The following is a 27,395-nucleotide window of genomic DNA, read 5'->3' as shown; positions in this document are numbered from 1 at the left end:
ATTTTCTAAATTGTTTTGGGTTCGTTATTATAGGACTTTTCCTTCTCTTGTGTTTTTGTCTAGAGAAGTTCCTTTTGCATTTGTTGTAAAGCTGGTTTGGTGGTGCTGAACTCTCTCAGCTTTTGCTTGCCTGTGAAGGTTTTAATTTCTCCATCAAATCTGAATGAGATCCTTGCTGGGTAGAGTAATCTTGGTGGCAGGTTTTTCTCCTTCATCACTTTCAGTATGTCCTGCCACTCCCTTCTGGCTTGTAGAGTTTCTGCTGAGAGATCAGCTGTTACCCTTATGGGGATTCCCTTGTGTGTTATTTGTTGTTTTTCCCTTGCTGCTTTTAATATGCTTTCTTTGTATTTAGTTTTTGACAGTTTGATTAATATGTGTCTTGGTGTATTTCTCCTTGGATTTATCCTGTATGGGACTCTCTGTGCTTCCTGGACTTGATTGACAATTTCCTTTCCCAAATTAGGGAAGTTTTCAACTAAAATCTCTTCAGATATTTTCTCAGTCCCTTTCTTTTTCTCTTCTTCTTCTGCAACCCCTGTAATTCGAATGTTGGTGCGTTTAATGTTGTCCCAGAGGTCTCTGAGACTGTCCTCAGTTCTTTTCATTCTTTTTTCTTTATTCTGCTCTGCAGTAGTAATTTCCACTATTTTATCTTCCAGGTCACTTATCCGTTCTTCTGCCTCAGTTATTCTGCTACTGATCCCATCTAGAGTATTTTTAGTTTCATTTATTGTGTTGTCCATCGTTGCTTGTTTCATCTTTAGTTCTTCTAGGTCCTTGTTAAATGTTTCTTGAATTTTGTCTATTCTATTTCCAAGATTTTGGATCATCTTTACTATCATTATTCTGAATTCTTTTTCAGGTAGACTGCCTATTTCCTCTTCATTTGTTAGGTCTGGTGGGTTTTTGCCTTGCTCCTTCATCTGTTGTGTGTTTTTCTGTCTTCTCATTTTGCTTATCTTACTGTGTTTGGGGTCTCCTTTTTGCAGGCTGCAGGTTCGTAGTTCCCGTTGTTTTTGGTGTCTGTCCCCAGTGGCTAAAGTTGGTTCAGTGGATTGTGTAGGCTTCCTGGTGGAGGGGACTAGTGCCTGTGTTCTGCTGGATGAGGCTGGATCTTGTCTTTCTGGTGGGCAGGTCCACATCTGGTGGTGTGTTTTGGGATGTCTGTGGACTTATTATGATTTTAGGCAGCCTCTGTGCTAATGGGTGGGGTTGTCTTCCTGTCTTGTCAGTTGTTTGGCATAGGGTGTCCAGCACTGTAGCTTGCTGGTCGTTGAGTGAAGCTGGGTGCTGGTGTTGAGATGGAGATCTCTGGGAGATATTCGCCGTTTGATATTATGTGGAGCTGGGAGGTCTCTTGTGGACCAGTGTCCTGAAGTTGGCTCTCCTACCTCAGAGGCACAGCGCTGAGTCCTGGGAGAAAAAGTAGATGAAAGAAAGGAAAGAAAGAAAGAAAGAAAGAGAGAGAGAGAGAGAGGGAGAGAGAGAAAGTAAGAAAGAAAAGAAGGAAGTAAGGAAGGAAGGAAGAAGAGAGAGAGAGAGAGAGGGAGGGGGGAGAGAGAGAAAGGAAGGAAGGAAGGAAGGAAGGAAAGGAAGAAAGGAAGAAAGAAAAGAAAGAAAGAGAAAGAAAGGAAGATAGGAAGGAAGGAAGGAAGGAGAGAGAGAAAAGAAAGAAAGAAAGAAATGAATGAATGAAGGAAGGAAGGGAGAAGGAAAGAAAGAAAGGGAAGGAAGGAAGAAAGGAAGGAAGAAAGAAGGGAGGGAGGGACGGATGGAGGGAGGGAGAAAGGAAAGAAGGAAGGAAGGAAAGAAAGAAAGAAAAAATAAAATAAAATAAAGTAAGATTAAATAAAATAGAGTTATTAAAATAAAAAATAATTATTAAGAAAAAAAAATTTTTTTTTTTAAAAAGGATGGATAGAACCCTAGGACGAATGGTGGAAGCAAAGCTATACAGACAAAATCTCACACAGAAGCATACACATACACACTCATAAAAAGAGGAAAAGGGGAAAAAATCATAAATGTTGCTCTCAAAGTCCACCTCCTTAATTTGGGATGATTCGTTGTCTATTCATGTATACCACAGATGCAGGGTACATCAAGTTGATTGTGGAGCTTTAATCTGCTGCTTGTGAGGCTGCTGGGAGAGATTTCCCTTCCTCTTCTTTGTTCTCACAGCTCCCAGGGGCTCAGCTTTGGATTTGGCCCCACCTCTGCGTGTAGGTCGCCGGAGAGCGTCTGTTCTTCGATCGCACAGGACTGGGTGAAAGGAGCAGCTACTGTGGGGACTCTGGCTCACTCAGGCCGGGGGGAGGAAGGGGTACGGTGTGCGGGGCGAGCCTGTGGTGGCAGAGGCCGGCGTGACGTTGCAGGAGCTTGAGGCACGCCGTGCGTTCTCCCGGGGAAGTTGTCCCTGGATCCCGGGACCCTGGCAGTGGCGGGCTGCACAGGCTCCCTGGAAGGGGGTTGTGGATAGTAACCTGTGCTCGCACACAGGCTTCTTGGTGGCGGCAGCAGCAGCCTTAGCGTCTCTTGCCCATCTCTGGGGTCCGCGCTTTTAGCCGCGGCTCGCGCCCGTCTCTGGAGCTCCTTTAATCCCCTCTCCTCACGCACCAGGAAACAAAGAGGGAAGGAAAAGTCTCTTGCCTCTTCGGCAGGTCCAGACTTTTCCCCGGACTCCCTCCCGGCTAGCCGTGGTGCACTAACCCCCTGCAGGCTGTGTTCACGCCGTCAGTCCTCTGTCCCAGCCCCGCCCACGCCGGCGGGTGAGCAGACAAGCCTCTCGGGCTGGTGAGTGCCGGTCGGCGCCGATCCTCTGTGCGGGAATCTCTCCGCTTTGCCCTCCGCGCCCCCGTTGCTGCGCTCTCCTCCGCGGTTCCGAAGCTCCCCCCTCCTCCACCTGCAGTCTCCGCCCGCGAAGGGGCTTCCTAGTGTGTGGAAACCTTTCCTCTTTCACGGCTCCCTCCCACTGGTGCAGGTCCCGTCCCTATCCTTTTGTCTGTGTTTGTTCTTTTGCCCTACCCAGGTACGTGGGGGGTTTCTTGCCTTTTGGGAGGTCTGAGTTCTTCCAGCGTTCAGTAGGTGTTCTGTAGGAGTTGTTCCACGTGTAGATGTATTTCTGGTGTACCTGTGGGAAGGAAGGTGATCTCTGCGTCTTACTCTTCCGCCATCTTCCCCTCGTCCTTCACTAAAATCCGGATCCGACGCATGGCAGCCACAATCTCCACTCTGCTGTTGGGCCTCGGCACATCCAGGCTTCCGACATACTTCTTACTGTCAGTATCAGAGAAGCCTGAATGGGAAGCTGGGATGCCAGGATGTCCACCTATGGGTGATAACAAGGCCTCTAGCTCTCCTTGCTGGGGTTTCAGAAGAGCTGCAATAGTATTTTCATTCTTCAGTGTAGTTTTGATTTTCATTCCCTTAATAACTAATGGTTTGACCTTCTTTACATATACTTATTGGCCATTTAGTATCTTCTTTTGATAATTATCTGTTCAATTATTTTGTTCATTTGTTAATTGGCCAATTTGTCTTTTTCTAATGCCTTGTAGGAGTTCTATAATTTATTTATTTATTTTTCCAGCTTTGTTGAGATATAGTTAACATGTAACACTGTATAAGTTTAAGGTGTATAACCTGATGATTTGATACACGTATATATTGTGAAATAACTACCACAGTAAGATTAGTTAACACAATTTTATTTTTATTATGTTGGTTAACACAAGATCATACTGGGTTCTGAAACAGAATGCATCTCTCTGTGTCCTCAGATGACACATGGCTCAGGTGTCAACAGAAGAAGAAGTGTGAGGAAGTTCAGGAGATGGTTGGGGATATAGCCCATACTTCTGATGCCTGTGAATTATCTGTTCAGTGGAGAGGTAAAAGGAAATCTGCAGCACCAGAGCTCTCTGATTAGCACTCCAGCCAAAAGGTAATACCATTGTGCAAAAATGCTCCATCTGTCCGGGGTTCGGGTGGGCATGAGTGGGAGAAAAAGCAGACGAAGTGCTCTCTGATGTCAGTGATGGCTGAGCCATCTGTCAGTCATCCCTGAGCCATACAGCTGCTGCTACAGGCCTAGCCTGATGGATTGATTTCAAAGTTTCCTTTGCACAAGTCTTTCCCAAGCCACACGGGCTCATTTTTAAAGCCATATTTAAGGAGAGAGAATGAGAGAAAGAGAAAAAGAAAGGGAGACCCTAAGGGTCTAGAGAAAATTAGAAATAGTTACACTTTCCAGACAGTTCTAAATAAGCATCACAATCAGTCTCTGAGAAAAGAAATGCTGGGGCTGCAGATGCCAATCCAGACCCTCCTTATAGACTGAGGATGCTCTGGCTTCCACAAGGAAATGGACAGAATTGCCCTGCAATGTACACCCTGATCAATACTTCATTATCAATCTTGTTACTGTTTGCAGGAATTTCTACTTCAGACTCCTAACAGCTGTCAGTAAATCTTGCTGATCAGTGCAGCCTTCTGAATAAAGGCAAGTTTTCACCAATCATCTTTCTCAGATTTGGTAAAATTGGGCAGCGATTGATGTACCTTCTCAAGTTCTCAACCTATAAGTAAGCAACCTCCTTTTGATGATCGTAGATCGCTATCTATAAGCTTTCGCATAAAGACCATGAAATCTGAAGTCTGGACACTGCCCCAGCAGCCGCCCATTACAGAGGAAAGTTAAATAGTACCTGGTGCATCAGATTGTCAAGAAATCTAAAGGTAAGATGAACTATTTCAGGTCACCTGGTGTATTTCTTAAATCCATCCATTTGTTAAATCATTTGACAAATAATTATTGAATTTCTCCAATTTGTCAGGCACTGTGCTTGACACTGGGGATTCAGTAGGAAATAGGAGAGAAAATTTACATGGGTGATTTTGATAAAAAGAAATGGAGTCCGGATATAGGTAGTGATTGGGATATGCAGTGTAGGGATACTTCAATCAGGAAATAACTTTCTCAAAAGAGACCACAATTAAGTGGATACTTACATAAACAATTGGGGTCAACCATGGGGAAAAAAAGAAAAACTAGGGAAATATTCCAAATAGAAGGACATAAAAACCCAAGAGCTCGAAGTCAAGAAAGAGCTTGGTTTTGTCAAAGACAGAGAGTCAGTGTGGCTAGAAACGTTTATTCCATGAAGAGTCTGGTTTGTATTCATAACAGAAAAAGGAAGAATTATTATTATTATTGCCAAGAAAGGCATTAAAAACTAAGGATGCCCAAAACAAAAGGCTGCTCTGAGGAAAGAAACTACTATTCCAAACATTTTTTTAGTGCCATGATTCATGGGAATGAGATGGTCAAAGTAATCTTGGCACTCTGGGAGGAGCTGCCTTCTCTGGTGAGCTCCACATGGCAACATGGAAAGTCCAAGGAAGTGATGGACTCCACGAAGGCAAGGGGGGGGTGCATTTAAAAAATTCTGCACTAAATCAGGAAAATATATTAATGCCTCTTCTTATCACTTATTCCAAAAATACTGATTAGACATCTGCCATGTGCCACAGCCTGTTAACTCTTAAGGATATAATGATGAATAAAAATGGTTGGGGCCATATGGAACTGATTTCAGTCAGGTCTGTCTAAACCACACCATGGATAAGTTTTAAAGGGAAAAAAAAACTCCTTTATTTTTGTGGATATTCCTAGAGTTCTTGGGGGCATGGAAGAGGCCTAAACAAGGGAATCTGTGATTAGTCAGGTCATTAACCAATGAAACACTAGTTAGCAGAGAATTCTGGCAAGACTAGGTCCACCTATCACAGAGAAAAGTCTCCATGGTTGGAGATGGTACTGCTGCTTGGTTTCAAGCCAACAACTGACACCAAGTTTTCTGCCACAGAAAAATAAGGCCAAGACGTTTACATGATCAAAGCTGAATGGAATGAGTCAAGGAGATATAACTTTCACTTGTCAAAACTCATAGACCCCATCTCTGGACCACCAAGTCCAGATGCTATAATGTACTGAACCTGCATTGGATGCTTTTGTGATACTTTTTCAGAAAAGAGGATTCAGGAAAACTTAATGGTCTGTTGATGGGAATGAAATAGAAGAAAGGAAAATGAAAAAAAAATGCATCCCCAGCAAATTTTTATTTACTGTTACGTGAAAGCCATTTTTGATAAACTGCACAAAATTAACATTGTAAATATGTAGTTAAGAGGGTCATGGTGGTTTGTAATATGCTTGGCATTTTTCTGTTACTTGTTTGTTTTTCATTATGTTTTCACAAGTGGCAGGAGTCAAAGCTGTTTGTCCTTCTGGAAGTTTCTATATTACTGTTAATCAGAAATGGATCTGCCTTTTCCTTGAATTTGACATTCACGGGAACAAGAATCATCTTGTTTTCAGTCTTGAATCACTTGTGCTTAGCATGGTACTGGCATATGATGAAAAATAGATGGCTATCACATGAACGAGTGAGTGCATGGATGCATGGTTGTAGAATGCACGTGGTGACCCAAGCGCTAAAATGTATGGGTTACTTTATCCATTCATCTGTTGATGGACAATTAGGTTGCTTCCATGTCCTGGCCATTGTAAATAGAGCTGCAATGAACATTTTGGTACATGACTCTTTTTGAAATATGGTTTTCTCAGGGTATATGCCCAGTAGTGGGATTGCTGGGTCATATGGTAGTTCTATTTTTAGTTTTTTAAGGAACCTCCATACTGTTCTGCATAGTGGCTGTATCAATTTACATTCCCACCAACAGTGCAAGAGGGTTCCCTTTTCTCTACACCCTCTCCAGCATTTATTGTTTGTAGATTTTTTTTGATGATGGCCATTCTGACCGGTGTGAGATGATGTCTCATTGTCGTTTTGATTTGCATTTTTCTAATGTTTAGTGATGTTGAGCATCCTTTCATGTGTTGTTGGCAATCTGTATATCTTCTTCAGAGAAATGTCTATTTAGGTCTTCTGCTCATTTTTGGATTGGGTTGTTTGTTTTTTCGATATTGAGCTGCATGAGCTGCTATGGCACATATATACAGTAGCATATTACTCAGCCATAAAAAGAAACAAAATTGAGTTATTTGTAGTGAGGTGGATGGACCTAGAGTCTGTCATACAGAGTGAAGTAACTAAGAAAGAGAAAAACAAATAACATATGCTAACACATATATATGGAATCTAAAAAAAAAAAATGGTCATGAATAACCTAGGGGCAAGATGGGAATAAAGACACAGACCTACTAGAGAATGGACCTGAGGATATGGGGAGGGGGAAGGGTAAGCTGGAACAAAGCAAGAGAGTGGCATGGACATATATACACTACCAAATGTAAAATAGATAGCTAGTGGGAATCAGCCACATAGCATAGGGAGATCAGCTCGGTGCTTTGTGACCACCTAGAGGGGTGGGATAGGGAGGGTGGGAGGGAGGGAGATGCAAGAGGGAAGAGATATGGGGACATATGTATATGTATAACTGATTCACTTTGTTATACAGAAGAAACTAACAAACCATTGTAAAGCAATTATACTCCAATAAAGATGTTAAAAAATATATATATATGGGTTACTGACATAGACCTGGCTTCTAGGGAGGCTTTGAATCTTGTACCATTGCTTTCAATTTTCAGTAAGCTCTTCAAAGATTCTTACAAAAAGGGAAAAAAGAAAGTCATAAAAAGAGATGGGAACTTAAATCACATGTTATATTTCTTTCAGGCCATGCTGTGTTTTTTAAGTCCCATGCCTCCTTTTCAAAGCACCAAGCATATTTTTTTAACTTATTTTTCCAGTTTTATTGAGACATAATTAGCATAACATTGTATAAGTTCAAAGTGTGCACATATTAAATCATTAAATAATGATTTAGTATGTGTACATACTACACTACAAAATGATTATCACAGTAAGTTTAGTTAACATCCAGCCACTCACATAGTTACAATTTTTTTTTTTTTTTTTTTTTTTTTTTTTTTGTGATGAGCACCAAGCAAGTTTCAGCTTCCTAAAAATAAGAAAGGGGCAGGAGGACATGCAAATCAACCTGTGTTTGTTTTTTTTTTAAAGAAAACTAGTCTTTGATGTGCACACTGTTTCAGTTCTCTGACTAGCAAATTCTAAACACAGCCTGAAAAAACAGCTCAGAACTAAGCCTAATTCTGACCAGCAGCCTGGTCAAGGTAGTGGTTGAGCCAGACACCATTGCTGCCATGCACAGAACCATTTGGAATGGAGATGGAGTGAGCCAAGCTTGTAATTGCCCAGCTTTACAAAAAGGAAACTTCATCTGAAACATGCACAGCTTCCTGTGTGTCAGCTATTTATTCCTTCTGTTTTCAACCATCCAGCAAATCAAAAGAATTAAGGGGATTAAAAGCAGAAAAACTCAGTGACTTCATACATCAGAATGGGGGCAGTGTTGAATGAAATCATTTCTGGGAAGTGACTGAACAAAATAGGACTGGGATAGGCAGCTCAAGGGGAAGAAACATCTCAAGCTTGTCTCCTCCACCTACTCTTTTTTTTTTTTTTTTTTTTTTTTGTATGGTTCCTCTTATATGAAATGTCCCGCAATGGCAAATCCATACACACGGAAAATATTATACATTAGTGGTTGCCAGGGATTTGGAAGAGACGGAAATAGGGAATGACTGCTTAAAATGGGTGTAGGTTTCCTTTTGGGGTGATGAAAATGTTTTGCAACTAGGCAGTGGTGACAGTTTCACAGCATGTGACAGTATTAAATTCCACTGAATTGTAAAATGATCAAAATGGTGAATTTTATGTTATGTTCATTTTACTACAATAAAAAGGAGAAAGAATTAGGTAGGGAAAGACTTTGAGTTTGGGAAACTAAGGTGAACTGGTCAAGAAAAAGACAGCTCTACTGTTCAGTTTTCTCTCAGCTCTCCCAGTGCATTAATCCTCAGCAAAAAGTAGCCTGAACTTGTCCATGATAGTCATTGAACACAGTCCAGGGAAAAGTAAATAAAATAAAAGCCAACTCTTCTTTAGCACATCTATGACAGGTTAACGTGCTGCTCAGCCACATGGACATTCATGAGGACGTTTCAACTTAGGTTTCCTCTACTGCAGTACTTTACTCACAGCTCATTCACACATGTATGCAACAGCATTTCTTAATTTAATGGACTCTGCAGTGCTGGTTGTGATCAGTCTAATGAAAAGCAAAGGAGGAAAAAGCCTCCACATTGGCTTGGTGGTCTTGGGATGAAATGGATGTAGAAGACAGCTTGATTGTCAAACTGGAAACTTTTATTTTCCTTTTCCTCTTCTTTTTATCTTTCCTATAAGGTCTTCTGTCCACTTCCCACTGCCTTCTTTCAAACAGGAAAGACACTAATTATCTGCTGGATTTTTTTTTTTTTGATAAAACAACTATTGTTTTAGATTTCTTGTTGTTCGCTGAATGTTGTTGTTTTTACTGCCAAATGAGCTTCGGTGGTTGATGTAGGGGGGGGGTCTCTTGGGAACTTAACCTTTACAAGTTTAAGTGGAAAAGCTTTTTTGTTCCACCTACTCTTAACCAACACACAATCTAAGACCAGATCCATTTCAGGATAAAAGCCCAGAAGAAATGCACATCAAATCCACATATGTTTTTAAATATGCAGATTCTCGCTGCTGCAGAGGGTTTTGAGAGGTGCATTACTGGCAGGCAAGAGGCTTGGTAGGACACTTTTGGAAGCATTTTGACAATACAAATCAAAAGCCTTAAAACTCCTTTGATTCATTAATTCCACTTCTGGAAAGCAATCCTCAATAATTATCTCATAATATAGATATAAATCTTATGCACATAAATGTAGATTAAAGCTTGTGCATAATACAAATCAGAAAATAATTAATCTAGATATTCTCTAATTTAGGAAATATCTAGTAAGTTTGTTGGAATATTATACACCCCTTAAGATTAGTTTTGCATAAAATTGGGTAATGTGAAGTGAACCATGCACAATAGAAAAGTATATGTGAAATTCAGGATGGGCCAGTCAATTTTGACTTGTTCATTAAATCATAAGGACACTGCATTCCCTGTAATGGAAAATCTCAGGTACCTTAATATGAAATAGTCATTTAGGTGGCTTACTGAATGCTACTTTGTTAATATTAAAATCAAGGTCATTGAAATCTTAAATTACTTGGGATTGCTTTTTTGTCCTCAAGTGTGACCAGGAGATGTGCAAGGGAGTAGAACCTTTAATATTGGGCATAGGTAAAGTCGAAAAGAGCACAAGGATTTTAGGCTATTTCCCACTGTGTGTGTGTGTGTGTGTGTGTGTGTGTGTGTGTGTGTGTGTGTGTGCGTGTGTCTTTCTGTCTGTGTATCAGCTCAGATAGGGAACCAGCAGCACGTGGTGCCAATCAGTAGAGGACGTGATTAGTCCACTTTCTGGAAGTTGTTGGGATAAAACATTTACATTTCTTTGAAGTCTCAGTTTACCACTAGAAAAATAATGGCTCATAATACCTGTACTTTATAACTCTTTAGCTGATCATGGTGACCCAAGGAGATACTATGTGGAAGAAACTCATAAATTTAGTAATTCTGAGGCTGCATGAAAAAAAAAAAACTATTTGGCATTCAAGTGCCAGAAAGAAAGAAGCTTAGTAACCACAATACCAGTATTCTATCAAGAAATTCTTTATATTAAAACTATAAATATGTAGAGTTCAAGTCTATAATTGTTCTACCACTTTCCTTACTTGGTTTGTAAATCACTGTCTAAACAATGTCTGCATATGTGATTTGATTGATATGACTTGAGTGTCCTCTCTGTTTCCCTCTTTCTCGTTCTCTCACTCATTTATTTGGGGGAAAAACCCAAGTCCTTTTTTTCTGTCATCTTTCTCACATTCTGGAGATCTGGCCATATGTCATTTAGCATGTTCTTCTTTCCTCTGTAAATGTTGAGCTTCCATGGAGATTTGATCAGAATCATGTTTGATTTTTTTTTTATCTTCATAAACACTTCTCTATACTTTATCACTACAAGAGTCACAGAATATCTTTTGTATTTCTTTCTTTGTTTATGTTAATGTTTAGAAGTTATCAATTCAATTCATTCATTTTTAAGTTCTTCATTAGCCTTTCACCTACTAGTTTTAGCAGCCATGATGGATCACTGTTTAGATATTTTACTACATTAAGGGGTGGCTAAATGATGGTATTCTATCATTCCATCTGTGCTTATGAACCAGGGGATTCTTCTATAAAGAACCTTTACTCTTCTGCTATTAAAGTACCTTGAAACATAATTGGTATGGGAAAGGCAGGATAGATGTTCAATTACACTCTCTTACCTTTTTTTAAAACCAGTTTTCAGAATGATTTTATGCCTTAACAGTTTCCTAGAGTGATTAATGAGATTTATTTTTGTGTCACTGTGAACTTAAGGATGATTAGTTCTTTTGGTGCTCTAAATGTTCATTATTTTTTAGTGGGATCCTTGTCACACTGGTGCTTATGACCCTTTTGGGCATAACCCAGGTAGGCATTGATAGCTTTCTTGTTTTCTGGTAAATATAGTTTATGTTATACATAACAATATATTGAAAGAATCATACACCATAATCAAGTGAGAATTATTCCAGGGATGCAAGGATGATTCAATATCTTCAAATCAATCAATGAGATGTGCCACTTTAACAAAATGAAGGATTAAAAATTAAATGACCATCTCAGTAGATGCAGAATAAGCATTAGACAAAATTCAAAGTATGTTCATGATAAAAGTCCTCAACTAAGTTGGTATGGAGGTAACATACCTCAGCATAATAAAGGTCATACATGACAAACCCACAGCTAACATTATACTCAATGGTGAAAAGCTGAAAACTTTTCCTCTAGGATCAGGAACAAGACCACTCATGTCACTTTTATTCAACATAGTATTTGAAGTCCTAGCCACAGCAATCAGAAAAGAAAAAAAGATAGATAAAAGGCATCCAACTTGGAAAGGAAGAAGTAAGACTGTCACTATTTGCAGATGACATAATACTATACCTAGAAAACTCTAAAGACCCCACCAAAATCTGTTAAAAGTAATGCATGAATTCAGTATAGTTGCAGAATACAAAATTAATACACAGAAATGTGTTTTATTTCTCTACATTAATAATGAACTGTCTTAAAGAGAAATGAAGAAAGCAATCCCATTTACAATTGCATCAAAAGGCATTGGAAAACTGGACAGCTACATGCAGAAGAATGAAACTAAACTACTTTCTTACACCATACACAAATATAAAGTCAAATGAATTAAAGGCTTAAATGTAAAATCTGATATCATAAATCTCCTAGAAGAAAACATAAGCTGTAAGCTCTTTGATATTGGTCTTAGGAATATTTTTTTTTGATCTATCTCCTCAGGCAAGGGCAACAAAAGCAAAACTAAATGAATTGGACTATAACAAACTAAAAAGCTTTTGCACAATGAAGAAAACTATCAAGAAAATGAAAAGGCAACCTATTGAATGGGGGAAGATATTTGTAAATAATGTGTCTGAAAAAGGGCTAATATCCTGAAAAACTCATATAAATCAACACACACACACACAAAATCGATCTGATTAAAAAGTGGTCAGAGTCCCTGAGTAGACATGATTCCAAAGAAGACATAGACATTTTTCCAAAGAAGACATAAAGATGGCCAACAAGCACATGAAAAGATGCTCAATAACACTAACCATCAGGGAAATGCAAATTAAAACCACAATGAGATGTCACTTCACACCTGTCAGAATGGCTACCATTAAAAAAACAAAACAAAAACAAGAAATAACAAGTGTTGGTGAGGATGTGGATAGAAAGGAACCTTTGTGTGCTGTTGTTGAGAATATAAGTTAGTATAACTACTGTGGAAAACAGTATGGAGGTTTGTCAAAAAATTAAAACTAAAGCTACCACATGATCCACCTCTGGGTATTTATCTGAAGACAATGAACATACTAGTTTGAAGAGATATATGTACTCCAATGTTCACTGCAGCATTGTTTACAATAGCCAAGTTATGGAAGCAACCTAAGTGGCCATCCATAGATGAATGGGTAAAGAAGATGTGGTATATACATAAAAAAAAAATCAATGTAATCTTGCCATTTCCGAAGAGCATGGATGGACCTAAAGGGTACTATACTAAGTGACATAAGTTAGAGAAAGACAAATATCATGTGATTTCACTTATATGTAGAATCTACAAAACAGAACAAATGGGTAAACAAAACAGAAAAAGACTCATAGGTACAGAGAACAAACTGGTGGTTGCAGAGGAGAGGGTATGGAAGGATGGATGAAATAGGTAAAGGTGATTAACGTACAAACTTCCAGTTATAAAATAAATAATTTAAAGTGTTGTAATATACAGCATATGGAATATAGTCAATAATATTATAATAACTTTGTGTGGTGACAGATGGTAACCAGACTGATCATGGTAATCATTTTATAATGTATAAAAATATCAAATCACGGTCTTGTACACTTGAAACTAATATAATATTGTAAGTCAATTATACTTCAATTAAAAAATAAAGAACATGTATAACCTTAAATGCAAATTTTAGAAAACAAGAAAGAGAAATAATGAGCTAAGAATTCTACTGAGCTAAAAGAGACAGAGTGAACACAAGGAAAATCATAAAAGGATGGATGTAATAAAGTTAAAAAGCAGAATTTAATGAAGCAGAATGCAATGAAACAGTAAAGGTAACTAACAAAAGCAAAAGATGTTTAAAAAATAAAATAATAAATTACTTCCTGGAAAACAAAGGAAATTTGAGAAATGGTCACAAAACAAGGAGAGCTAAGTTGTCTTAGCTAAGTATTAAGATAACAAAATATTAAGTGGTATTCTGGATGGATTCCTGGAAACAAAAAAAAAAAAAAAAGGGGGAGGGGGGAAAGGACATTGGGGAAAACTAGTGGAATCCAAATAAAAAGTGAAGTTTAGTTGAGTAATGTACAGGCATACCTTGGAGATATTGCAGGTTCAGTTCTAGACCACCACAATAAAAAGCATACCACAGGGCTTCCCTGGTGGCGCAGTGGTTGAGAGTCCGGCTGGTTGCCGATGCAGGAGACGCGGGTTCGTGCCCCGGTCCGGGAAGATCCCACGTGCCGCGGAGCGGCTGGGCCCGTGAGCCATGGCCGCTGAGCCTGCGCGTCTGGAGCCTGTGCTCTGCAACGGGAGAGGCCACAACAGTGAGAGGCCTGCGTACCACAAAAAAAAAAAAAAAAAAAAAAGCATACCACAATGAATCAAGTTACAAATTTTTTGGTTTCCCTGTATAAAAGTTATGTTTACATTGTACTGTGGTATACTGTAGTCTATAAAGTGTGCAATAGCATTAAGCCTAAAAAATTAATGTACATATCTTAATTTAAAAATACTATATTTCTAACAAATGCTAAACATCAGCTATGTCTTCAGCAACTTAATCTTTTTACATGAGTAACATCAAAGTTCATTGATCACAGATCATCTTAACAAGTATAATAATAATGAAAAATAATGGAAAAGCAAAGCAGAGAGACTTGCTCAATGCTGGTTCCTCACAAACCTTCAATTTATGAAAAAACACAATATCTGTGTAGCACAATAAAGCGAGGTATGTCTGTATAGATAAGTAGAGAGATAGTACATAGATAGATAGAATGATAGATAGATAATGAACATATAGATAAAATATAAATATAGATATATAATGTATATATATTTTAAATATAAACTATATCTATATTTATATAAAAATGAGCTCCTAATTCAATATTTTATATACATAATGACTAATTTCATATGTCAACTTGTCTAGACCATGGTGCACAGTTATTTGGTCAAACACCAGTTTAGATGTTTGCTGTAAAGGTATTTTCATAGATGCAATTAACATGTAAATCATTAGACTTTGAGTAAAAAAGATTACCCCTCCATAATGGGAATGGATCTCATGCAATCAATTGAAGGCCTTAAGAGAGAAGACTGAAGTCCTCCTAAGAGGAATGGATTCTGTCTGCAGTCTCATTGAGAATCAAGACTGTATCATCAACTTTTCCTGGGTCTCCAGCCTCTCAGACTTCCCTACAGATTCTGGGTTTGCTAATCTCTGTGATTGTGTGAGCCAATTCCTTAAAATGAACCAGTTTCTCTGTCTCTACCATCTATCTATCTATCTATCTATCTATCTATCTGTCATCTCATATATAAATTATTATTCCTTTCTGTCTAGCTTCTTACTACTCTATCTGGGAAGATTTCATAGTTTTTTCAGTAGTTCCTATAATAGCCATTGGGGTATTTAAGTAGTTTTCCATCATTTGTTATATCAAATTGCTGCAATAAATAGCCTTGTGCATACTTTATTTCATATTCTTGTCAGTGTATTTTAAGAGTAGATTTTTAGAATTGAAATCCTGGCTCATGATTTTTCCTGGGTATTTGCCAGGAATTTAAAAAATCACTATAATGAATGCTTCTCAGCCACCTCTATTTGGACATAATTTATCCTTTAAGTCATCCTTTGAATCTGAAACAAGAGCCGTTTTGTGTATATCAAATGTACCACTGTATATTTTAAGGGTTCTGATGAGAAACTGAAGAATTCAAAAGTAAAGTTAAGGTGCATCTCAAAGGATAAGGGTTAGTCAGCATAGAAATGGGAAGGAAATGTCTTGAAATGGAAGGCATGTGTACAGAGAAGCAATAAGAATGAGGGTTCTAGTTCAGCTGGAGGTAGACCTGTAGGTCTGTGAACAGAAAGCCCACTTCCTGGGGAGATGGAGTAAGAGAAGGTAAGCTGAAGGACTGTTTCAAACAAACACTCGAAAACAAATGAACAACATTTGTCTTCTGCCTCCAGTTAATGTGTGGACTGAGAATAACCAAATTTGTCTGTGGCTAGAGTAACTAACATGTAATTGGATTTTAGATATCCTATATGTTATGCTAATTTATTCAACAAGAAGATGATTAGACAAGGAATTGTGGGAGTGAGTCATATGTCCCAGGATGCCCATATGACTTCAGGATGAGGGGACAGGATATGAAGAACTGGAGTCTTTGGGAATCAGCAGGGTTTAGAGAGCATGAGGGGAGATTAGGGAAGAAAATGCACACATGCTGGGCTTCCTTGACCCTTGAATTGGCTGCATGTTCAGGCATGTTTTATGGACAGGATTCAGGATAGTTACTGAAATGTGAGACTATATAGAAAAGTGTTTCATGCTGCAACATTGAGATAGATCCAGGGATCATGTGAAAAGAAATTTCTTACAGAATCAAATGAAGAATTAAAATGTCACCAAGCTGTGTCATAAAGATAAGGACTAGGTTTTCTTTTGTTGAGTTATAGTCTCCATGCCTGAGACATAGTAGGTGTTCAATAAAAATGGGTCAAATAAATGAATGAATCAATAAATTAAAATAAACACAGTAGCTAGTAGATCTATATTTCCTTATAAGAGCCTGATCAGTTGGTTAACATTTTGCTGAGTAACTCATAGACTTGGCTCGCATTAGGACCTCCTTAAACATTCCATCGATGAGTGTTCACCCCCACCTTGATCTTCCTAGGACCTAAGTGTTCCAGGATGAATCCATTGGGCTAACTAAACTCAGTCTGGTTGACGTTTTGTTTCATGAGGGCCACCACACTGCATCCTTAGGTCTTTTTCAGTCCCAAGATTGGAAATATTTTGGGACACAGTTTTCCCCTCTTCAGCTACCGCCTTCTTTTCCAGTTGCTTTCCAAAACCAACAGGAAGAGTCCTTTGGCCTTGGGGCTTTATTTGTTCATCAGTATGGGGAATCGAATAAACAAATTAATAAACACAGGCTGATGGAAATGTTCAGCTTCTTAGGGTTTCTAAGAAGCTTGGTTCCTGCACTCTTTTTATTTCCTTTCTCAGATGATATCTGCTATGGACTAAATGTGTCCCCCCCAAATTTCATATGTTGAAATCCTAAAATCCACTGTGATAGCATTTGGAGGTGGGGCCTTTGGGAGGTCATTAGGTTTAGATTACGTCATGAGTGTGGGACCCTTATGGTGGGATTAAATCCCTGATAAAAGAGAGATTCCTCTCTTAGTCATGTGAGGATATAGCAAGAAGGTAACCATCTGCAAGGCAGGAGGAAGACTCTCACCAGAGCCCACCCATCCTGGCATCCTGATGTTAGACCTCCAAGCCTCCATAGTGGAAATACACTTCTGTACGTTAAGCTTCCCAGTCTATGGTATTTTGTTACAGCAGCTGAACTGACCAGGCCAATATCTTAATATTCCACTGGCTTCCAATGGCCCTTAAATCTCAGAATGGCTTTCACCAAACCTTTCTTCTTGATTTGTCCTCTATAACCTGGAGTCCAGTTCATGTAGAATAACTCCTTTTATGAAGTGTCCTCTTTCCCAGTACAGAGGTCCAAAAGCACCATTAGGGTGAAGTAGAAGTTGGGCTCCATTGTTCATTTACATTTGGCCTGAACGTGTGTCCTACATTTGTGGAGACCTTTGGGCTGAATGACCCCATCTCCTCAATCCCCACCTATCTTCCTGTCTCTGCAGGAGTGAATGTTTTATGCCATTTAAAAAATGCCTCTGACAAGCTAAAATTAGCAATAAAACTATCTTCAGTTACCTGCCTAACAATAGTTAGTGCCTGAGCTTCCTTACTCTGTTATAAAGTCATTTTAACATGCTAAGAAGATTTCACACATTAAAGTCAAAAGAGCACACACTAAGAGTCCAATAGAATTAGGTGATTCATTCATGACTTCATCACCTCCTGTTCCCATACTCTTAGTATTCCTGATAGTTTTCTGGCTATCCTTTCGCTTTCAACTTTGCCTCTTTTCCCTCATCCGTATTTGCACTTTAATGCTTATTCTAGGCTCTCTTCTTTCCCCGTTCTCTACCATCTCCTTAGATATTTTATCCAAGTCCATGCTTTCATGACCATTTACATGCCAATAAGAGTCAAATGTACCCCCTCAAGTCTGGACTGCTCCTAAAATTTCTTATATGTAAGCACGTGTACTTAGATGTTTCAAGAATTTCAAAACTGAGCACGAAATATCCACCCACCAAGCATGATTCTCCTCCAGTATTCCTTGTCTTGGTGAATGGCAGCACCTGTTTTGCGTGTCAGAAATCTAGGAGACATCTTTGTAAATTTATGTTCCTTTCTTCCCACCCATATCCCACCTACAATAAAATCCTATCAGTTTTGTCTCCTAAATCTCTCTTGAGTCCATCCATTTCTCTCTCTCCTTCTCCCTCTTTTTTTTTTTTTTTTTTTTTTTTTTTTTTTTTTTTTAGCATCCTACACCAAGCTACAATTATTCCACTTGGAGTATGGCAGTAGCCTCCTAGCTGTTTCATCCATGAGCATTCTACTCTTGCCTTTAGTCCATCCTCTGCACTGAAAGTCAAAGAGAACTTTTAAAGCATACATTTTTTTATGCCCCACTTCTCAACTCTAGTTTAAGAATAAAACTTCAAAGCCTTCTCTTTTTTTTGCTTTTTGAAGACCAAGGCATATTCTGGCCCATGCATCTTTTTCCAGTTCCCTTTATTATCCTTCCTCACCTTCTCTGTACATTTGCCATTATGTTTTTTGTTTGTTTGTTTTTAGGATTTGTTGCATTTTTTTTTTTTTTTTTTTTTTTTTGCCATCCTCCTTCCTACCACAGGACCCTGGCATATGTTATTCCCTTTTATATGGAAATTCCTTCTGTGTTCCCTTGACCTATTAATTCAGAGCCTTGCTTCTTGGAGATGTAAAAGTGATATAATGTACATCACAAGTTTATGTATATATAAACAATAATGATCATTACAGCACTTTTTTACATAGTGAAAAATTAAAAATATGAATATGCACTAATTTGGCATAACTAAAGAAGTTACAGTATAACCTATGTTGGAATATTATACATCCAATTAAAAAGTACTCTAGACATTTCTATAAACTTATATATAATATGCTTATAAAATTAAATTGAATAATAAGGCACAGTTACATGGAATGAATTAAATGAAATTCCAATTTTCTTAAATATGTATGTTTGTGTACGTTTTAGTGCATTTACACACATGGAAGAAGCTGACATATATATTCACAAATATGTAAATAGTAATGTCATGGAGTTGAAATTAGAGATGATTTTTATTTTCTTATTTTCACATTTTTATTTTGTAAAATTTGCCTATCAACTGTATATTGTTATAGTCTTTGTAAACATTAACCTTTGAAGATGTTTTATAAAATGTATAGTTTTAAGTAACTTTTAAGTAAGTTTTAAGAGATTAGTGGCATAGGTGTTGGGCAGGGAAAGAATGGTGAGATAACAGCCAACTTTTTTACACAGGTGTAAAAATGATTTTGGACTCTACCCGGTGGGCTGGACAAGTGTGCTGTTGTGTCATGGATATGGTTATTATCTTGATCTCCATCCCTGCCCATTCTGATAGTTAACATCAGGGAAAGTTCTTTTGGAGCATGCTGAGTATATAAAAATGATGGCCATTTAAAACAGGACAAATAAAAGGAAAAGTGAAGACTACAAGTTGGCTCTTTTCTGCTTTGGGCCAAATTCAGCATTTCTCCTCTTAGCCCTATGATAACCAATAAACCTTGACCCTATAAGAGACAAAAATCTATCCTTTGAGGCTAGATTTTAAAAAGCAGGGTATGTTTTATGTCTGCCAAGATGTAGACAGGCTCTGTAATATTAGAGGAAGAGAGAGAAAAAGAAAGAAGGAGAAAGAGATAGAGAGGTAGATAAACAGAGAGAGAGAATATAAATGTCCTTTTTATCTTCAGCTTATGACCAAAATGAATCATAAAGCCTTTGCAAAACCATACAAATATTTGAATGAACAATAGCAGTTACAAAAAGAAAAGCCCAGAGATGTACTAAACTTTTGTCAGGAAATTAGCTGAGGTGAATTTTTAGCAGGGACCACTGAGCAACCAGTTTTCACAGTCAGAGAGACATAGTTTTGAATTCTGGCCCTTCTACTTCCTGTGTGAGTTTGGACAAGTTACTTAAATGCATTTCTCTATGCCTCAGTTTCTACATACCACTTATCATGAGGGTTTTTTTTTTTTTTAATATGAGAAATGCTGTATGCAGCATACCAATAGAAAAGTATTTAATCACAATCATTTTTAACATAGGACTTTTACCTTAATCCAAACTTGACTGTTTAATGCTTAGGACTGGATTTTGCTGGATATAGGAAATAGTGATATTTTGGTCCTTATCAGATATTATAAATTCAAACCCATGAACATCAACAATAACTAAGAACTCTGCTGGGCTTATGAGAAAGTTTGGGTCTCTGAGTTTATAGAAAGTTGTCTGAATAATATTCAGGTGACCCAGTCCTCTAGTTATTGAAAATCCATCCTTAGGTTAAGCTGGACAACCAAAGAAACATTATGGCTCTCCCTCTTCCCCACTCCTTCTTTTCCCACCGTAAATCCTTACTAGAATGCCTTTAAATGAAGAGCTATTTGTCATCATGGCCAATGCTTCCTTTGAGAAATAATAAAGGAGCATTCTAACAAAAGTTATTGTTGTACTTTTTGTAAATAGTACGTTGAAAACCAAGTCTGCATCAATCCATGGTATTCTCTGTATTTCTCTCTGGTCCCAGCATCAGGGATACTAATACTTCTCCTGCTCAATAAGTTTATTTTCATCTTGTGGACAGGTTGAAATTGTGTAGTTTCTCCCTTTCCTTGCTATTACAAAACACAGCGAAACATTCTAGAAAGGGTCGTACACTTTGCAACACGTTTTCTGTATTTGCCTCTATCCTGGGCTCATCCAGTTTTTTCTTTTGCCTTAACTTCTCTTTTCTTGTAAATTTCACTTTTTTTTTCCTCTTCCCCTTTTTGTAAGGCAGCTTAAAGCAATTTTGAGGAAATATAGTGGAGAAGGAGGAAAGAAAGAGAAGGAAAGTGCAGAAATAAGAATGGGAGCAAACAAAGAAGGAAAATGTAAATAAATGGTGTGTGTCTTTTTCACTTATGTTTGTGGCAGAGCTTCAATGAAAAATTGTTATTCTACTAAATTGAGAATTAGAAAATAGATATTCAAGAAAGTCATAAAAAATATATATGGAATGTATGGGTCATCACTTTGGAAATGGATTCCCAACAAGGTTATTAGTCTTTCCTAAGTGCATGAATAGCAACAGTAATACCAGAGCTTGGACTTCTCAATAGTTAATTGTTAATACAGTTCAGGATCAGCAAAAGCAAATCTTAGTATTGTAGTCTGTTGTAGTATCCTTGCTTGCGAGTATCCCCTCATTTTCCTCAACCTAAAGCAGGTATGGAGGGCAAAGATTTAGGTTTCCGTGACTGTCTGCAGGGCCTTTTGCCAGTCTTAAAGTCTGCAAAGGTTCTGATGCTCCAACAAAAGGGAAAAAGCCAGCACACAAGCAAGCAAATAAAAGATACTAGATCAAAAAAATCTGTTTAAAGACAGTACATACATCAGCCCCGGGGTATTTCAAATATTTATAATTCTCTACATATGTAATCTTTAAGAGTTCTTGAGATGCTATGTTCAGAATATGATGCTAACATACCCGGCTCGGTACTGATACTAGCAAAGTCATTAAAGAAACCTAGACGATGAGAGATGAAGGAAACACATAAAAAAAGACAAAATAATCAGAACTCCTAAGGCAGTCTACATGACTAGATTCACAGAATGACGGAATTAAAGGGGACCTTGGAAATCCCATGTCTGTGTTTCACAAAGAGAACACTAAGACAATAGGGAGATTTCCCAGCATGTCCCTATTAACCAGAACTGGATATTTTGGGGTAAAAGCACAGTGCGTCCCAATGAAATGAACAAACAGTAGTTTGCCAAAATCATAGAATATTAACTCAAATAACACAGGACAATAACAGCATGGACTGAAGTAGCACATGACTTTATACTTCACAGGGGAAATATTATTTCCATAAATTAATAATATCAGCTATCAATCAGCATGTAATTATTATGGGTTCATCTTTGTCCTACACTAGAAGGAATGAGGAAAGTAGAAGAAGAATTTCGTAAGGACACTGTCCCCGGCTTCAGCGAATTTCCATTTTAATTGGGATGACAAGAGAAAATCACTGAAAAATATAACAAATGATCCACGATTGTCCAACAATGTGTAAATGGTATGGACTGTGTAACACGGCCATGCTGAAACACCTCTTGTCCAACCCTGATTTATTGAAGGTGTAAATCTACTTTAAAAAGCCCTACAAGTGGGCTTCCCTGGTGGCGCAGTGGTTGAGAATCTGCCTGCCAATGCAGGGGACACGGGTTCGTGCCCCAGTCTGGGAAGATCCCACATGCTGCGGAGCAACTGGCCCCGTGAGCCACAATTACTGAGCCTGCACATCTGGATCCTGTGCTCTGCAACAAGAGGCCGCGATAGTGAGAGGCCCGCGCACCACGATGAGGAGTGGCCCCCACTTGCCGCAATTAGAGAAAGCCCACGCATTTAAAAAGAAGACCCAACACAGCAAAAATAAATAAATAAATATTAAAAAAAAAAAAAAAAAGCCCTACAAGTGATTTTCCAGAATCTGCTTAATTTGTTGATTGACAACTCATTTTTCCTAATGCAGCCAGTTCTATTTAAGAACATTCTAAATTGTAAAAAGGTCCCCTTTATATTGATCCCAGACTCCCCTCCCATGTATATAATCCCATAGAAACGTTTTGTTTTTCCTTGTATGTGACAGTCTTTTGGATACTTTAATACACTCATCTTGGCTTTCTTCCATCCTGACCATGAATACCTTTAATCATTCCTCATATAACATAGCTCCAGGTTCCTCCCCTACCTGAATACTCCCCAGAATCCAATCCAGCACTCCAGGTGTGGTCTCATTGGCTCAGAATGGAGTGGGATGATTGCCTCTTGTTCTGAAAGGTTGAGTCTATTTCTGTTCTTGTTCCCCAAGATTGCATTAGTATTTTGGCAATTACATCACACAGTTGATTCATGTAGAGCTTAGAGTCAGTTAAAACCCCTGTGTCTTTTTTTCACGTGTTATTGATACATTCCCCCCAATTATTCATGTGTGCAATAGTTGGTGGTTTTCATTTTTAAATTTACATTTGTGCCTGTTAAATTCCATCATGTTATGTTCAGTCTGTTGCTGAAGCTTTTGGAACAGTTTTTTGGATCCCTTTCTAGCTCTCCTTCCCAGCTTTGTGTCACACACAGGTTGATTTAGTCATATGTGTCCTCATCTAAGTTAAGGACAAAAATGTCGGTTAGATGTAGGCCAAAGTCATGATTAAAGAGTGACGTTCTCCTGACAAACTGCCACAGCCACAAGAGGACCAAGAGGCATGACCCCAAAATGTAGTGTGGGGTGCTGGATGGGATCCTGGAACAGGAAAAGGACAGTGGGTAAAAACTGAAAAGATGAGAATCAGGTATGAACTTACAATAATGTATCCATATTGATTCACTAATTGTAATAAACATACCATAGTAATGTAAAGTGTCTGTAACAGAGGAAACTGGGTGTGGGTATATGAGAACTCTCTGTACTATTGTCACACTTTTTCTATAAATCTAAAGTTTTAAAAAAATAAAGTTTATTTTATTTTATTTTATTATTATTATTTTTTCCGGTACGCAGGCCTCTCACTGTTGTGGCCTCTTCCGTTGTGGAGCACAGGCTCCGGACGCGCAGGCTCAGCGGCCATGGCTCACGGGCCCAGCCGCTCCACGGCATGTGGGATCTTCCCAGACTGGGGAACGAACCCGTGTCCCCTGCATCGGCAGGCGGACTCTCAACCACTGCACCACCAGGGAAGCCCAATAAAGTTTATTTTTTAAAAAATGACGTTGTCTTATGGTAAAACCTATCCATTTGTTACCAGTCTTTGGGTCAGTAAAGGTAGACTTGGACATAAAGCATCCTGAGGTTGGACAGTAGTGACTGAAAAAGAAATCTTGGAATTGTCAATAATATTGGAATCAAGCAGAGCTATGTCATGAAACTGATATAACTGTTTACTTAAGAAAGGGTCCTCCATTGGTAACTTATGATGGGGTCAGTTTTAGCTTGTTGGGGAATGGTAACTGGCAAGAATTGTAAGGATTCAGTTCAGTAAACTGGCAAGAATTAAAAGGATTTAGTTCAGTAAGTAAAGTTACTGAAAAACTCCATTTATTAATGGAGACTAGTTCCAATAAACAGAAAGATTACAAAGACAGACATATAGATAAAGCCTACATGGGGAGTGCTGTAGTGTCTACACAATACTCAGGACTAATCTCTGGCACAATGACTCCTGAGTCTAGAAGGCAGCACAGTGCTAATTACCAACAGATGATGTGGCTGAATCTATCTCTTGGCCCAGAGAATGAAGGTGCATTTGGATCTACAGTTGGGACCTACATAAGATCCTGATGTGATCACCTGGGGAAGCCATCAAAAAGCTCAGGGCTTCCCTGGTGGCACAGTGGTTGAGGTTTGACTAGAATTTCTAGTGCCCCAAATGATCTATATTTGGGCAACCTCTTGCCCTTACCCCTATAACCAAGGTAATGAGAAAGTCTATTATCTAATCATAATTGCTTTCTGCTCTTCTTTTTATGTCCCAAAGGCCTCTGAATTTGCTTGTTCATTTATTCCACGAATCTTTATTTATTTTTTAATGCTTAGATACTATGTGCCAGGCACTATCTTGGGAAAAGTCCCTGATTTTTATGGAGTTTACATTCATGGAAAAAGACAAACAATAAACAAGCAAATAAATAAACCAATAAAAAAATTCATATAATGACAAGTGCTATAAAGAAAACAAATCAGGGAAATGTGCTCTAGAGTGACTCAGGCAGGGTGAGCAAGGGCTAATTTAGGTTAAGTTGTCAGGAAAGGGCTCACTAAGGAGAGGGAATTAAAACTGATGCTGAATGATAAAGAAGGAGCCAGCCATGGGAACATGGAGGACACGTTCCTGGCAGTGGGAACAGCAAGTCCTAAGTCCTATGTGGAAACCAGCTGATGGGGTTGAAGGATCAGAAAGAAGCCAGTGCAGCTCAAGCAATTCATCAAGAAGCGATGAGATGAGTGTTAGGAGACAAGGAAAGAGAGGGAGGCTGGGCTGATAAGAGAAGGCCTTGCAGCCAAGGTAAGGAGGTAGACGTTATTCTAAGTGCAATGGATGATCTCTGAAGGGTTCAAGCAAAGGGTTACATGGGTAAGGGTAGACACAGTGAGAGCAGTGGGGAAGCTCTTGCAGTAATCCAGGTGTGAATCTTAATGGCTTGGAGTATAGAGATGGATGGTAGTGCCATTAACTAGGACAGGGAAAGTGGAGAAAGTTGGCGGAGCGGTGAGGGATGCAATCCAGAGCTCTATTGTGGCTGTGTAAAGTTAGGATGCCTATTAGAGACATCCACGTTGCAAGGCCAAGTAGGCAACTACATATTTGTTTATTGCTTATTAAAGAGCTATTTGTGACCTTGAATAGGATACTTGTATTGAAGAGCCCTGAGAGTGAAGTCTCGTTATATCAATGGCAATGCACAGCCCTTTTGTTTGTTTTCCACTTCTATCTCCTGTTTCTATTCCTACCTCCAGTGTATAAGATCCCACATAATATTCATTTACGTCTCAAGGCTCTTGACCCATGAACATTCTTAATCCCTAAAACTCAAAAAAGTATTAGTTATAAAGTGAAGGAGCTAACCAAACATTCTGATGTAGTCAAAGGACCACTAGCCTAGGGACCATGAGGCCAAGGTCATGACAAAAAATGAGGTACGGGGGGGCCGGGTGGTGGTGGGATGAATTGGGAGATTGGGATTGACATATATACACTAATATGTATAAAATATGTAACTAATAAGAACTTGCTATATAAAAAAATATTTAATTAAAAAAAAACCCATATAACCCCAGACTAACCATGAGAAGGACATCAGACAAATATCAACTGACACTCACTCTACAAAATATTTGACCAGTACTCCGCAAACTGTCAAGGTCATCAAATATAAGGAACGTCTGACAAACTGCCACAGCCGTGAGAAACCAAAGAGACATGACCCCAAAATGTAGTGTGGGGTGCTGGATGGGATCCTGGAACAGGAAAAGGACAGTGGGTAAAAACTGAAAAGATGAGAATCAGGTATGAACTTACAATAATGTATCCATATTGATTCACTAATTGTAATAAACATACCATAGTAATGTAAAGTGTCTGTAACAGAGGAAACTGGGTGTGGGTATATGAGAACTCTCTGTACTATTGTCACACTTTTTCTATAAATCTAAAGTTTTAAAAAAATAAAGTTTATTTTATTTTATTTTATTATTATTATTTTTTCCGGTACGCAGGCCTCTCACTGTTGTGGCCTCTTCCGTTGTGGAGCACAGGCTCCGGACGCGCAGGCTCAGCGGCCATGGCTCACGGGCCCAGCCGCTCCACGGCATGTGGGATCTTCCCAGACTGGGGAACGAACCCGTGTCCCCTGCATCGGCAGGCGGACTCTCAACCACTGCACCACCAGGGAAGCCCAATAAAGTTTATTTTTTAAAAAATGACGTTGTCTTATGGTAAAACCTATCCATTTGTTACCAGTCTTTGGGTCAGTAAAGGTAGACTTGGACATAAAGCATCCTGAGGTTGGACAGTAGTGACTGAAAAAGAAATCTTGGAATTGTCAATAATATTGGAATCAAGCAGAGCTATGTCATGAAACTGATATAACTGTTTACTTAAGAAAGGGTCCTCCATTGGTAACTTATGATGGGGTCAGTTTTAGCTTGTTGGGGAATGGTAACTGGCAAGAATTGTAAGGATTCAGTTCAGTAAACTGGCAAGAATTAAAAGGATTTAGTTCAGTAAGTAAAGTTACTGAAAAACTCCATTTATTAATGGAGACTAGTTCCAATAAACAGAAAGATTACAAAGACAGACATATAGATAAAGCCTACATGGGGAGTGCTGTAGTGTCTACACAATACTCAGGACTAATCTCTGGCACAATGACTCCTGAGTCTAGAAGGCAGCACAGTGCTAATTACCAACAGATGATGTGGCTGAATCTATCTCTTGGCCCAGAGAATGAAGGTGCATTTGGATCTACAGTTGGGACCTACATAAGATCCTGATGTGATCACCTGGGGAAGCCATCAAAAAGCTCAGGGCTTCCCTGGTGGCACAGTGGTTGAGGGTCCGCCTGCCGATGCAGGGGACATGGGTTCGTGCCCCGGTCCGGGAAGATCCACATGCCGCGGAGCAGCTGGGCCCGTGGGCTATGGCCGCTTGGCCTGTGCATCCGGAGCCTGTGCTCCACAACGGGAGAGGCCACAGCGGTGAGAGGCCCGCG

This window comes from Lipotes vexillifer, unplaced genomic scaffold, assembly GCF_000442215.2.
Source record: "Lipotes vexillifer unplaced genomic scaffold, Lipotes_vexillifer_v1.1 scaffold495, whole genome shotgun sequence".
NCBI classification, from domain to species: Eukaryota; Metazoa; Chordata; class Mammalia; order Artiodactyla; family Lipotidae; genus Lipotes; species Lipotes vexillifer.
Note: the sequence above shows the minus strand (reverse complement) of the source record.